At 41.5% G+C, this 15,773-nt stretch overlaps 2 long non-coding RNA genes across 2 annotated transcripts; one reads left to right on the plus strand and one right to left on the minus strand.

Moving 5' to 3' along the window:
- Nucleotides 1-12,035: 12,035 nt before the first annotated feature.
- On the plus strand, nt 12,036-12,485 carry LOC134196079 (uncharacterized). The gene is made up of 3 exons (XR_009972480.1): nt 12,036-12,061; nt 12,183-12,289; nt 12,355-12,485. It is a non-coding gene; the product is annotated as an uncharacterized LOC134196079 (long non-coding RNA).
- Nucleotides 12,214-15,136, minus strand: LOC134196087 (uncharacterized). The gene is made up of 3 exons (XR_009972481.1): nt 15,017-15,136; nt 14,745-14,951; nt 12,214-12,568 (listed from the first exon to the last, which is right to left on the minus strand). It is a non-coding gene; the product is annotated as an uncharacterized LOC134196087 (long non-coding RNA).
- Between the last annotated feature and the right edge of the window lie 637 nt (nt 15,137-15,773).

The raw sequence follows: 15,773 nt of genomic DNA on the forward strand, positions 1-15,773 counted from the left end.
TTATTTAATAAACTTAATTAGATCAAATAGTAAGTAATCCATTCTTTAACAGTACACTTTACTATACAGGTAGCTAATGCTAGAATCGGTGGAAATTTGAGAACAGATTAATAGCGGCTATCTAGACGTTAACTTTTCGTCAGCAAGTGGCAACAATTAAAACTTTATAATCTCTAGCATCTTTTCAGAACAATTCGCAAAATTTCATGAACCATCTCAGCTTTTGAACTCTAAATGTAAAAATAATTAAATTCGTCGTGATTGCTCACTGGTTTGCATCTAGATACATTCTTTAAACGTGACGTATATATAGCGATACTTTTAACTCAAGGTAATTAAACAAAGTCCTACTATGTTAATTCCATTTTTATAGTTTCGTTCATACAATACTAAGCCTCGCCCACAAGCGCTGTATCTCTAAACTTTGTCTAGCGGCCCTGCAGAACGTCACTCTAGAGTCTTTGTGGCCCAGTAACACGAAAATATGTAACGTCTGGTTAGGTTTAGCTCGAGCCTGTCCCTATGATTTAGCTTGAAATAATATAGCACGGGCTAAATGCACAGCCAACATCGTTTACCCACGGGGCCAAATTAACACGGGCCAGTTTCGCGCGAGTCAAATCGTAGTGTAAAGACGGTAATAGTATCTAGTTTATACTGAACTGATGTTCCCCATGTCATGAGAGACGGTGCCCAAAACGGATCATTGTCCATAGCACACAAAAAGAAAGTGGAAGAAGATTTTACGGAATCATGGCTGCTAGTAACACTTTTAATTTCTAAATTTGTTTGTTGTAACATCTCAGTTGGAGTACTTGCGAATGTGTCTACTGTATAAAGTTTTCGAAAATTATTGCCACCCATAGTAGCGCTAGCGAAATGGCCGGCCCTTTACAGTTGTGGCCGGCAAGTCTTCCCTGTTGCTGGGCAATATGTCCTTGACTGTGAAAACGGCCGTAGCGAGAGCACGCGTACGTGTCTCCATGAGTTCCTGAAAGTGGCTGACGTGCAGACTGCTGAGCTTGCTTGGAACGAGCCGCGACCGCCTAGTCGTCACGATCGTTGTCTGCTTCTATGTTTCTATTATAAGCTGCTCCTGCGACGACTCAGCGGCACGGCAGATGCTAATGGACTTTTCTAAGTCTAGGTGAGTAGTTCTTAGAAGTCTTCATAAGACGAGTGTCCGCCACTCCGCGTATACCATACGGTCTCTGATAAAAAAGTCCTCTAGTGACGCCAACTCGCACGTACGCGCGAGAACGCGAAGACCTGTAACATTCTGATCGAATGTCTTGTCTGGTTTCTGATTCCTGGTGAAGAATCGGTGACGTTCGTATGTGATATTCAGTTTTTGTACACTGTGATTGTGAAACTTTTGTAGTACAGCTGCGAAACTCTTCTGCTTCTGCGCCGTCGGAGTAAATGTATAGATTTCTTCAGATCCAAGCGCATGAAGAAGGAGAGAGACTTTTTATCTTGTCAGTAACTTCTTGTCGACTGGATGCGGTAAAATAGATTTCAAAGCGTTGACACCATCTTTTCCACTTAATGGCTAGGTTGTTAATGCTAAAATCCATCGGGACCGGCAACTGTAACTGCTGAGAAGCCATCTTCTGTCACTATGTAACATCCGTTCTAACTTACGGGTTACATTGTAGAGTAAATCACTACAGACTAAGTACAGACCGAGAACACGAGGTAATTACTTGACACTCTTTACTAAAGTACGCTACCCATTCCCAAGCGTACTGTACATTACAGTCTTTGAGAATGTTACTGTAAACCCAGGCTAGTAGGTACAGTACTTCAATCAATTAAAGATATATATTATATAGACCTTCTCTCCGGGCGTGGTACTATATTGACGTCATTGTTTTCCACAACCAATTAAGTACTTTGCGTGAGCGACAATTCTCGAAGTTTTACTGGCGCGTACAGCAATGCATTGAATCCGGCGAGGCCCCATTAGGACCCGGGATTTGTGTGTTTTGAGTGTTTTGTGGTAATATATAAACATCTTTTTTATCTCTGTCGTGATGACTCTGTTGCGTCAGTGTGAATAATGAGACAAGTCTGGCACTGCGAAGATGTGAATTGTAGGAACAAAACTTGCCTCGTACCATTAGATATATTCACAGTAGGATACGTGTGTTCTGCGTTGTACGTATAGATCACATGGTGTGGTTCTTACCTCCTGAATACTTCCTAGAAAGTTTATCTTTCCTAGTCGTTTAGTGACTATGACGTGAAGAAGAAGTCCCTAGTCAAGTCACCTGATTCAATCGCCTACGTAGCGCACCAGTCTCGAAAAAAAATCTGGGGTAACATGCCTCGCAAACCCAGTCGCTCGTCTTGATGCGCGCTTCCTGTTTGTCGTAGAGAGACGCCACGAATGATTTCTTTCAGAAAACTGAAGACGTACTTGAGGTGTACAATGAGCCAACGCCGATTAAACAATCTGATGGTACTGCATGTACATAGTGACCGACTAGATAAGATGAACCTTTTAGAAATCGGAAGTAAGTTCGTTAGTGCTAATCACCAACGCGTCAATTTTTGGTCTTTTCAGTCTCTAAGAAATAATTTTTTTGCGTACAGTTCAATAAATAATTAAATATTGTCAGAGTACAGTACTACTAGTAGTTAGACTACTCTCTAGTAACGGTGTCTTTAGCCAGGCTCCACCCTAGCTCTACGGCTCTAAACAAAAGTTGTCCAGTGAGCGAAGCCTAGCAAGGCCTGGCCTAGCCTCGAACTTCCAGACCAGATAGCGCGCGAATTGTGCAAACTTTAAGTAATTAATTGTCGTGTAAACTAACGACTATTCTACGTGTGCTCGGTGTAAAGTCCATGCATACGAGAAGTACGGTACATGATTTTCTTTCTCCTATTGATTGGGGCTGTGTGGCCAGCGCAGACACGCTATAGTTTATACATTGTATTATTTTCTAGAGCTACCAGCCATGTCAGCTACTAAATGCATGTAACTAACTAGCGGCAGATCATATGGTGATCTAAAATGGCACGTACCGTCTTCTGGGCGGTTCTTTTCGGTTTTCGTATGTGTCTGGAGCGACTGCATTTAGTCCAACCGGGCACATCGGCAACTGTGCTGTAAATGCGGCTGTCCACTATCGACCGCATAGCGCATAAAACAAAAACAAGAAAATAAAAGATACCGGCAAATCGCCATAAGGCAGGCCAGATCTTATGACAATCAAGCGTCCATATTTGTGTCCCTTTTTACAAGGGAATATATGACAACCAACCGTCCCAGCGTCCCTTTCTTCAAGGGAGCGGACAATTTTTCATGTCGATCTAATCTATTTATGTACGTTTAGCGATTAAGATTTAGACTTGAGGGTGCAACTACTTTCTGACGCACCTTCTAATTGTACTCTAGATCAAACCTTGAAAAAAAATTAACTAAAATCGTGCAAATTTTATCTACGTAATCTAACGTGAAGTCTCTTGCTGTTTGACTAGAATTAAATTCTCTTCACAGTTAGCTGTATTAGATTACAAAAAGGTGATGCGAATTGCTTAACCATAAAATGTCTCGCAACTGAACGCTGAGAGTTTGTTAGGATTTGTGCGACAACATGCAGAGTGATACCGTTGGCGAGATCCCTAGAGTATAGGTACCAGGTATGCACGTGATCACTCGCGACTTTGCAGTGAGTCATTTGCCCGAAAGAATCGCGATCTGCACCAGCTTGCATGCAACTGCTCGTAATAGCCGTAGTGGGCGCATCATCTGTTGGTAAGTTAGTCGAGTGTTTGTCCTAACCATATCTCCAGGCGTGGCACTCTAGTGACGTCATTGCTTCTCAAGAGTAAAATTGGATGCAGTTTAGATGCCCTTCGCGTATGCTAATATATCGTGAGACGAAAAGTTTTCTTTTCGAGCGTTTGAAAGCGCGTACAGCGATGCATTGAATCAGGTGAGGCCTTTTCTTGACAATCCGGGGAATGATGAAGGCGAGGAGAGTGAGACCTAACTTTTGCAGTGCTAAACTTCCTCTCTCTAGTCTCTGTCATGATTTTGTCGCATCATTTTGAGTGATGAGATAACATTTAGACTTGATAGACGTGAACTGTGGAAACAAACTTGCGTGCGTAGAGTACTACGTATATACGCTAATACGTGTTCAGTGCACTTAGTTAGATCCTAGGCGATGATGTTGGTTGTTTCTCCTGGTCGTCGACTTCTTCATCGGTTTGTCGGAAAAGGTCATCGTGAGAAAATGCTCACGTTGGTCGGAGCAGCTCTGAAGTGCTATGAACGTGAACGTTTACTCAATAAGTTGGCTGTTACTATGTCACTAGCTAAAAAATCTAGCATCACCGTTGAAATTTCAAGAGAAATTATGTGTAGGCGAGGTTGGTGATCGACTCTTTCTGTCCGACAATGGACATCACAGAGTTGTAGCGATTGAAATGGATGGGCTGGTTTGTGATCGGTGGAGCGAGTCGTGGATTTCAAGATGGAGACTATAACTCGACACATTTCTGTGCACCTCCAGGATTAGTGTGGTGTGATGATATGTTGCATGTAGTTGATACTGAGAATCATGCCATCGAAATGTAGAAACGTTGAGTTGTTTATATTTGTATGACCGGTGTTATCGTTTGTGTGAAAGTTGATTTGAAAGCTCGAAAGGTGACAACGTTAGTTGGGACGGGACAACAAGCTGGTGATCACCAGGATGGAAAGATTGGTGTCAAACAAGCCACCAGTTCTCCTTGGGACGTCTGCATTGCTAGTTTACCAGGCGAGTGGAATGTACTACAGTAATGAAATGAAAAATGCATGTAGGCTAGCAGATCTGTTGACTTATTATGACTTGGCAGTCAAGTAGCATCGAACACAACAGTTTGCGCAAATGCAGGGGCGGTGTGGTAGTTGACAAACATGATATCATGTGGATATTATATGCTTATTATTTTGTATTTCTGTAAAGTTTTTAGTTGGTGTTGTGTGTGTGTGTGTGTGTGTGTGTGTGTGTGTGTGTGTGTGTGTGTGTGTGTGTGTGTGTGTGTGTGTGTGTGTGTGTGTGTGTGTGTGTGTGTGTGTGTGTGTGAATGTTCATAACTGTATGTCGTTTGCACCAGATTTCTTTGTGTGATGCAACCAAATAAATAAATAAATAAATAAATAAATAAATAATAAAATAATTAATTAATTAGTGTTGATGAACTACAACATGGAGTTGTTTGTTGTTTATTTCAGGGAGTAGAAAACAATGCAAAAACGGTCTCTTTATTGCAATGACAGGAACTCATCAAATATGGACGTATTTTCTTCAGGATGGCCCATGGCTGAAACGCAGGTTAGTAAATCAGGCAAACAATTGCAGTGCCGTGACTGCAATATTAAAGCCTAAATGTTTAATGTTATCTTAATAATCTAATTTGCAGGACATAGTTTATACAAAATCAATTTATTGATGGGTAGTTGTAACATATGCTAATGTTTGTTACAGCTTAATATATTTGTGGACTCGTTAAAATTTACTGCAAGTTTTCTACACTTGCTAGTATTTTACTACCAATACGCAGATCAGAGAAAATTGGAAATAAATAGTGGAAGAGATTGCTTGACTGAGAGTGTTTTGTAAGTAAAATCAATATACTACTTTTAAGTTAAAGTGTACTATGACAACATGGTCTATGAAGTGCACTCAAACTCACACTTATCCTGACTCCTTCTATCTGGGTACCTCCGTTTACCGAACACCTAATCAGTTCACGTGCTTGTAGTGTGAACCACGTGGCATAAAGAGAGAACTTGTCTGATATCCACATCTATACTAGTCTATAACTAATTAAATATGCAAAAGTAATTGTACTAGTAAATTCAATAGATTCTTTAATTATTTAATTAAAAATCCATTAAGTTTAGATACTAGAGATCGATGAATACCATTTAGTTAATCCCTCTATGCTGAAGAATGAGGTGCATGATAGGTTTAGGCTATGGAAGGATCGTGCGGCTACTGGTCATGAGCGTAACTATACGGTTTACTAACTAAATTGATTGATGCTCTTCAAAAGTGTGACGCAGATATCTTTTCATGCATTTATCAGCTCCTTATAATTGGTTGCACTTTGCCCGTTATATAGCAGCTATGAGGCTGAAAGATCCTTATCTGTTTGACGACAAATCATGAATTACCTGCGGTCCTCCATGGGTGCAGGAAGGTTGACAGGACTAGCTCTTAGATGCATGCATAGAGATGTCAAAATTGAGTCTAGAGAAGTAGTTAAACAATTTATTAGACACCATTCTACAAAGAATAATTAGAAGTTAGGTTTATTGATTTTTAGGTACTATGAATCTTGTTGTGTTATTACAGTGAACGTACCTTAATTAATTATTAATGTTCTGATGAACGGTTAATTCGTTCAATTCTAGACTTGTATGACTATAATTATGAATTTATCTCATGAATATGCTAGGTGAACCATAATACGGATTGAAGTGAGTTGGCTGGTTTCGTAGGTCATATAGAGACCTAGCTGCTATGGGGTTGGGCTAACAACTGGACTCCCTCGTTCGAAAAGTTCTGTATCCGCGCCTGTAGTATGTACTACTAGATAGTTAGTATGGTCTTCAGCCATGTCAGCGACTACTGTGCGACTACTGTGCATGCATGAAAATAGCTACCTATAGCGGCAGATCATATGGTGATCTAAAAAGGCATGTACCTAGCTCATTCTTCTGGTCAGTTTTTTTCCGGTGTTTATGTGTGTCTACTGCATTCTAGATAGTAGAGCGACTGCGTTCAGATGCAATAAAACGAAAACGTGAAGAGCGGATGCTGGCAAATCGCCATAAGGCAGGCCAGATCCCTCCCTCCGTCAATAAACTCGTTAGATTGCTCTGTCAATCTAATGTATTTATGTACGGTTACCAAATTAGACTTAGACTTGAGGGTGCAACTACTTTCTGCCAAACTTAGTTATAACTGATGCACTTTCTATTAGTTAACATATCTCTTAAATACACTAACTAAAAACGTGCAAATTTTAACTATGTGATGTAACGTGGTCTTACCCCGCTGTTTGATTAGATTTAAATTCTCTTCACAGCTATCTAATAGCTATATAGACTAAGATTGCAAAAGAGATGCAAATCGTTTACCCATGAAAATGTCTCGTAACTATGAATGCTGAGAATTAGTTAAGATATGCGAGAGAACATGCAGAGTGATACCGATGGCGAGATCCATATAGTCTAGGTATCACGTGATCGCTCGCGACTTTGCATTGAGTCATTTGCCCGAAACAATCGCGATCTGCACTAGCTTGCATACAACTGCTCGTGAGAGCATTATCACTATAGTGGGCTCATCATCTGTTGGTAGTCGAGTGTCTGCAATATAGGATGTATGTCCGGGCGTAGTAGCCTCGTCCCCAGACTCTCTCGCGCAAGTCTTGTCCGGTGCCCGTATTTCGTTAGAAGACGTCTGACTAGCGAGTCAGGGTTGGCTAGACATCTCCTCACAAGAATGTCATGGAAAGACGAGACGGTTAGTCGTCCTTTTCTCTGATGGTACCATTCTTCATATTGCCTTTGCATTCTTGTTTCTCTCTCAACAAGTACCGCCTCGTCTTTTGTGATGGATAAAGATTGATACACCTCTTTAGCCTTTTCTAACAAGGCAAACAAGACATCTTTGTCCAACTGCTGAAATTCTGCAGGAAGTGTTTCGTGACTAGCTATGGTAGATATGGTAGATGGCAAAGAAGAAAATGCAAGAGGGCTACAGGGTAGTTTAATAGTGTAAAGACTGGTAGGGAAAATTGTCAAGAACATAGCTGTTTCTTGGCTGACAGTGGGAAGGTCGTTTGTATTGTTACATGCAGAAGGGCTACTTTGATTTCCACTGCATGTAGTCAGTCAACAACAACATATGTTGTTGTTCTAGTTGGTAAGGAGAGGCACAGATTGTTACTGGTTGTAGTTGATTCAGGGCAGGTTGACACATTGTGTCGTGTAGAAAGAGTTGACTGACTTGTTTGAAATACTGTAAAGAGGCAGAAATTGGGAACCACTGTTTGTAAAGAGATAAGTATATTCTGCAGAGGCAATAGGGGTTGATGTTGAGGACCTGTTTCCTCTGGGAATCTCTGACTCTTCTTTGGAAGAGGCTCTGTAAACTTGTAACTTCTTTCAGATTTAATCGAACTGGTTTGACAAATTCGATATCAACAATCTGGCAAGGAGTAACCTGGTCACAACAAAATTGGAGAGAACTATGAAATGTATGTAGTTCTGAGTTTTCTTACTGAGAAATACCTTTGTCTTGTAGGTCTGATTCCATTGGCATGCAGAGATGTACAGGACACTTGGTCATATCCTAGCATACAGGCAGCTTCTACTTTAGACATGATGGCAGCAACATGACTACAGACTTTACCAAGCGTGAGAAGGCAATAATTAATTAACTTGCAAGTAGAATATTAGTATTTGGAAATCATCAATAATTCTTTTTACCCCGCCATGCATGTACAACGAGAAGCTTTGATGGTACCCGTTTCTTACAAACAATAATCCAAGTCTCTTGATGTTTGTTTGGATCTTTTTGGCTTGGGTTCACTTTGGCTTTCACGACAGCAAGTTTGCTGACTCGTTTACAGTATAATACTGTGCTTACGTACCCATTATGGTAGTAGTTGTAAGCTTCAAGTGATTTGTACGCTATAAGCGTTTCTCTTGTAAACGTTCCTGGTGTGTCGATGAGATACGTGTAGATGTCACCAAATTCCAGTGAAGGCCACTGCGAAACGTCGTCGATCCACTCATCTTCTGGTATCAGGGAGTGCGGTAGCACTCCCTATGTAGGGATGCGAAGAATCTAAAATGACGCCCCATACAAAAGTATCCAAACGCATCCGAACCAGATCTCTCAGAACCCCCTAGTGAGATCTCGGACTCACGTAGCGCTCAGCTTCAAACATTCCTAATGGTAGCCAGACTATCACCGCTGACACTAAGCGCCTCAGAAGCCAGCTATCGGCAAGTAAAAAAACCCGATTTATTCTTTCACATTTCACATTTCACTTTTGTCAGCCAGGCTAGCGCCTCACTCGAAGCAGCTACAACGACGAGAGTCACACCAAACGATTCGCTTTTGTCCGAAGAACAGCACTGATCCACCAGCTAGAAATGTGCAAAGTCACCTTGTATCAGTCAACTGCTGCCATGCAATTCCACGTACTGTTTCCCACAACGCCATGTTGTTCCGGTCACGTGTGTACATGTGACTACATACCGTTTGGAAGCCTAGCTGCCACTTCCACCTGCTGCTACATGCTGCTTACAGTTGCGTGTAGTTGAGCATGTACGACTATGTTCAACGGCGCGGCGTCCTGTCTGACTCTCTGTGCATGTAAGCGTGTATCTCTTTCGTGGAACCCTAGGTAATGGGAGTTGTTTATAGATGCAATCAGTGTTATTACGTACATCCGTCACGTGGCTACGTACTTCCGTGTATGCGGAGCGTAAGGTGGGAGTTGTCTAGAGATGCAATCAAAGATTGAAATCCCGGCCGAGCTGCACACGTTTACTAAAACTTTTAGAACTGTCATTTCCATTTCAAACTACACAAGTCTAAACAGACTATCACCGCTGACACTAAGCGCCTCAGAAGCCAGCTATCAGCAAGTAAAAAACCCGATCTATTCTTTCACATTTCACATTTCACTTTTGTCAGCCAGGCTAAAGGTCACTTGAAAAGAAGTACCGTAGCTAAACTGGGATGTGCAGCGTCTAATTACAGCCTGAAATTCATGGCCTAGGGTGGGAGGGGGCGGGGTGGGACAGAGAGTGCAACATCCACGTGGTCTGTCCTGGGGTTTTGAACATGAAAGTATTCTCACATGTTCAAAATGCTAAGCACTCCGTTTACTAAAACTGTCTTTTCCATCTGAAATGTATGAAACAAGTCCAAAAATATATGAAAAAAGTCCAAAAACATTTTGAGAAAATGATGGGTATGTAGGGATGGGTACGTACTTATGTCATTTATGCCCATCTCCTACATCACACTCTTTTTACCTATATCGCTTGCAGCAGTTGTGAATGTGATGTAGGAGATGGGAATAAATAACATACAGTAAGTACATACTCATCCCTACATACCCATCATTTTCTCAAAATGTTTTTGGACCAGTACTATAGGGGTCAGAGAGTTTCCCCATCTATTCTTAGCTTATTTTGGTATCACTTGCGGGATTCGAAGTCCAGAGATGCAAAATAATAGTTGACATCGCACACGTGTTGATAGACGTTGTGGCTTCTGCCCTACGGAAGTGGTTTGTAGGCGTGTATGGTCACATGACAGATGTACTCGCCCCCTGGAGGCACGGGGTCTAGAGAGGTGACGCTGTTACGGGGATTTGTGGACCCGGTGATTTGTGTACCCTCGCGCTTTGCTCGCGATTCCAGACCGTCGACTCGATGCTTCAGACCTCATGTCGGGTACACATATCACCGGCCATGATGCAAAGCTGCTGGTGATTTCGGACCCCGGTGATTTGTGTACCCTTGTGCTTTCCTCGCCGTCCCAGACTGCTTTCAAGCTACAGGACTCGCGATCGTAATGCAAAACTAAAGTACTTTCTGTTCCCGATCATCTATTGTACATCTGCATTTAGCTAGAGAACGAAGATCTCGTCTCGTGACAGTTGCACCCGTGGCCGAAAGATGACCATGAAGAAGCCGGATGATGACTGAATCGAAGAAGCCAGATGTACGATGACTGTGACTCAACCAGATGATGACTGACTCCTAGAACTGCCGGATGGTGACTGTGACTCAACCGGATGACTGTGATCACAGTCACATGTGACTCAATCGGATAATGACTGCGGCATGCCGAGGGTACACTATATATTTAGAGACACAGCTTTAGCGCTGGATTCAGATGCAGGTTGTTGCAGTTGTGCAGTTGAGTGCCTACAGTCGCGAGCAGTTGTGCATCATAGCACGTAGAATTGATTCTTTGGTTAGCTACAGTTGATCTACTCTAGAGTTGTAGCTGTATCTACGATTTCGTACTAATATGCTTCTATTTGGCTTGCAATAAGTTGTCTCAGTCTGGACGCGCGTGATAGAGCCATATGGAGAATCCAGAGTTGACGGATGCTGACTCAGACGTAGTAAGATAGCATTGACATCTGCATGCATTAGTATTGAAGAAATGCTCTAAACAATTGCAACGTTACAATTGCTTTTAATGATGTGGTAGGAAGCAGATACTGTAACTTAGCAGAACAATTGTCAGAAAACATTGTGAACTCATACAAAGAGTTCCTAGTCTCCGGAGGGACAAACTACACTGATATTCCAAGTAGGAAACGAAAATCATTTAGAAGAAGAGCAAAAGATTTTACAGTTCAAGATGGAAGGTTGTATTACACAAAAACTACAGGTTTACTCAGACTGGCACTTGGTAGCAAAAACGAGCAAGAGCGTGCCTTTCCGGCTTGCGCATCATAATAATTAGTTGCAGTTACTTGAAATATAGCTATGTATATGAGTAAAGAATCACTCTGTTGATTGATGTAGGAGTGTCACGTAAATCCAACTGGCGGTCATCTAGGAAGAACTAAAACCACTGACAAAATAAGGAGCAGATATTACTTGCCAAACCAGTACATTGATATCGCAAATCAGGTAGAAATTTTTTTGGTACTAATCTTGTAAAATAATTTAACTAGCACAATTAATGTTGTCTAGATAAGAAAATGTGGTAGGTGCCAGAGGACGAATTCTGTTCTCAAATTGCAGTCAAACAAACTCCACCCTATTCCTGTTCGTTCTGAAGTGTGGAGTCTAGTTGGAATTGATCTCATGGAACCGCTAACAATGACAAGTCAAGGAAACCAATACATACTAACAATGACATGCTATTTCAGTAAATGGGTTGAAGCTTTCCCCATATCAGACAAAACTGCTGTTACAGTCGCCAGGGCTTTGTACATTGCCTACTGTAGGCATGGAGCACCAAATGATATTATCACTGATCAAGGCAGAGAGTTTGTCAACCAGGTTGTATGAGATATGTCCTATGTGCTTGTTAATTCAATCATGTATGTCCAATGTAAACTTTGCTTCACCTGTAGGTGTATGTACCACTAGTTGGATGTTTATACTGTGTTTGCTTCAACAGGTGTGCAAGGTACTCCATTGTCAATTCAATGTCAGGCAAAGAATAACAGCTGCTTATCATCCTCAGTCTAACGGACTAGATGAAAGAACAAATCAAACAATTAGAAAGTAAGATAAACAATACAAGAAGATAAGCGTAGTTCTATTGCAACTAGAGTATTATGACTACATAGATGCCTTGAAAAATTGGTAATAGAGCATGAAGAAGACTGGGATGAACTCCTTGACCCAGTTCTCTTTGCTATTCGAACCAGTGTTCAAGAGTCCACCAAGTTCACTCCTTTCTTTTTAATGCATGGGCGAGAAGCTAGGTTTCCTTTAGAAGCTGAAAACAGTGAGATCACTTCTGTCAGTCAGTTGAGTGATGTGCAGCAAGCAGTACATCATCTAAAGGAAATGAGAAAAAATGTTTCCCTCAAGTGAAAGAAAACATTGAAAACAATCAGGAAAGACAGAAACAACAATACAGAAAAAGAAAAGAAGCTGTAGTAAACGTTATCCAGGTTAGACAGACTGTTTTGCGATTAAATATGCTAAAAAGGACAACGAAAGGTCATAAGATGAAAGACACCTGGCTTGGACCATACAAAGTTATAGAAATGACTGCATCTGGTGGCTGTGTCCTTCGTTGCATCAAAACTAATTCAGCAATGAAGCGCAAAGTTAATAATAGTCAGCTGAAGATCTACAATACACCACAGAAGTCTTCTGAATTGGCAAATGCGACAAGCAAAGATGATGAATCAGCTGCTACTAGGATTAAGGGCAACAGCAAGCCAAATTTCTCAGATTTAGAACGTCAGCTATTTGATCAAAGTCTGTTACGGCTGTGGCGCACAGGAGCAATATGGGAGGATTGGAAAGCTGAAGAAGACGACGAGACAGAGGTATGCATACATCTAGCTACTGGCACAAATTGATTAGTTATGTTATGGTTACTGCATGTACTTTGTGTTTTGCAGCTTGCTGAACATACAAGCTCTGTTGAAGAATGTTGGCTTAGTGTCAATGTAGACGTGGCTCTGTGGCTAGACTGTCAAACATATGAGAAAAAGCCAACATTAAAACGAGTTAGTGATTTTGTGCTAGTAAATCCTGTTGTTCATCAAGAGTTCAATGATTTTGCAAAAGCTGAAATAACACCAGAATTGCAATTACTACTAGACGTGGACTTGATTAAGGTCTGGGAAACTGACAAAGCACTCTCATTGCCAAGGTGTTTCGATATCAAAACGTGTATGTCAACATCAGCAGCTCTCAACTTGATGACCTATGCCTGTGGGTATATGATATGAGAAAGCTGTATAGCAGTAAAGGAAGAAGTTTGTTTGAGGTAGTTAATAAGAGAGCAAGTATGCCTCAAACATTGTCTAGTCTAACATCAGCTGCCGAGAGTTCACAAAGGGTAAGTCAACTGAATTTGCCACAATAACCAGAAGATTTGTTATAAAATTTTCTTCTGCAGTGGGTACATAGTCTGGATCTCAATAAAACTGATAAATGTGTTATATAAGGCAGGTGTGCCAACGGCTTTCTAACTGACAAGCACATGCATGCTGCTCATCAGCTTCTATTAAAGCAGTTTCCCTACATCAGTGGACTAGAGTCAACACTCCTTTGCCAGACTTACGGATTCGCTCATGTAACAAGTGATGGCATGAAATAAATACCCCTCTCACTGACATGACACACACACACACACACACACACACACACACACACACACACACACACACACACACACACACACACACACACACACACAACACCACACACACAACACCACGAACACAACACCACACTACACCACACTACACTAATAGTGTAATATTATCAAAATAATATTATAAGCATTCATGTGGTTTGTAATATTAACAAATGCATTTTTGTACAGCTATTCAGATTCATTTTACAGGAAGTCATCATTGGGTGACTTCAACCTGCTTTGGCAAACAAGTAAGACTATACGACAGCAATGCTGGCCTACACTTGTCTCCTTGTATGGACACACAGCTGGCGTAAATCTATCAATTGGCTCACAAAGACAACATTCTCATGGTAGAACAAATGCCAGAGCAACAGCAACAAAATGGTAAAGATTGCGGGCTATTTGCAATAGCATATGCATTTCATGCAGCTCTAGGAGATGATGTAACCATCATGCATTTTGATATTTCCAAAATGCGACAACATCTGATTTATTGTTTGGATCGAGAGGAGCTCTCACCTTTTCCAATGGAAGAAGACAAGCCATTGCAAACATGTGACAGAAATCATTTTTATATTTCTTTGCACTGCAGGTGTTTGTTGCCAAAGACACATGGCAAGATGGTAGAGTGTAACATCTGTGAAAACTTGTATCATGACAGATGTGTCACAATGTCAGTAGTGAGCCTTGGATTTGCGCTTAATGTAGATAAATGTTTGCTATACACAGTTTCAGTATTAATTTGTTCAATTAATACATCAACTTTAAATATACAAAGTTGAAACTGTGAACTAAGTCAGAATCTAGAACCTTAATTAATTAAACATTTGACAACGATATCTTCTCTAGACTTACCTTAAATTGCCAGCTGTGTTAAGATTTCCGTCCGTCCGTGTGTACACATGACCAGGTCGTCCATAAGTCTTTAGTTGGCATACACGCGTGCACATCAATGCTCCTACAGCGATCTCCAGTTGCAAGTTGAGAACTGCAGGCTCGTAGACCCATCTATGCCTGCAGCTGAGTCTGCAATCGTCTCCAACTAATGTTGGAGTGAATCTCCTTCGTACATCAACAACGTCAGGCTGGTCAACAGATTGCATGGTTACGTACTAGACTTCACTCACAAAACGACGCCTAGAGACGAGTATTCAGTAATATCAATTGCTTGAAACGTTGTCACGGTTTGGGACGGCGAGGAAAGCACAAGGGTACGTACACAAATCACCGGGGTCCGAAATCACTAGCAGCTTGCATCATGGCCGGTGATATGTGTACACCCTACATGAGGTCTGGAGCATCGAGTCGACGGTCTGGAATCGCGAGCAAAGCGCGAGGATCACCGGGTGCTCAAGTCCCCGTAACATCGCTACGCCCCAGAAATATACTTCCGTGCCTACTACGCTAATACGCGTTTAGTGCACTTAGATGGACATTACAATGTCTAAGTACTAAACGGTACGCCTTAATAATTAATTAAATGTGAAATAGAGTGTGTTCTGCCTCTTCCATGGATCACGTGATACAAGATTAATATTAACACGAGCGCAACTCCAAAGTGCGCCGAGCCAAGCCAGAAGCGAGCCAGCCGGTTGCTCCAGAGCCATATATATATATATATATATATATATATATATATATATATATATATATATATATATATATACATGATGGCATGTCCACTGATAACAGTGATGACTCTCTTTAGTGTCCTCTGTGTCTCTGGTGGGATTTAACACCTGCTTTGGGTCTGGCTCTGGGTTGCTCACTCGGCGTTAGGCCACAGCGAGCCGGCCGAGTTAGTAGGCGTGTCTCTTGGTATGCACGCTATTCTAAGTCCCGGACTTCCTACTACTTAGCACGAGGCGTTGTTTGGGTTATCCG

Source organism: Corticium candelabrum, chromosome 1 (assembly GCF_963422355.1).
Source record: "Corticium candelabrum chromosome 1, ooCorCand1.1, whole genome shotgun sequence".
In the NCBI taxonomy this organism is placed as follows: domain Eukaryota; kingdom Metazoa; phylum Porifera; class Homoscleromorpha; order Homosclerophorida; family Plakinidae; genus Corticium; species Corticium candelabrum.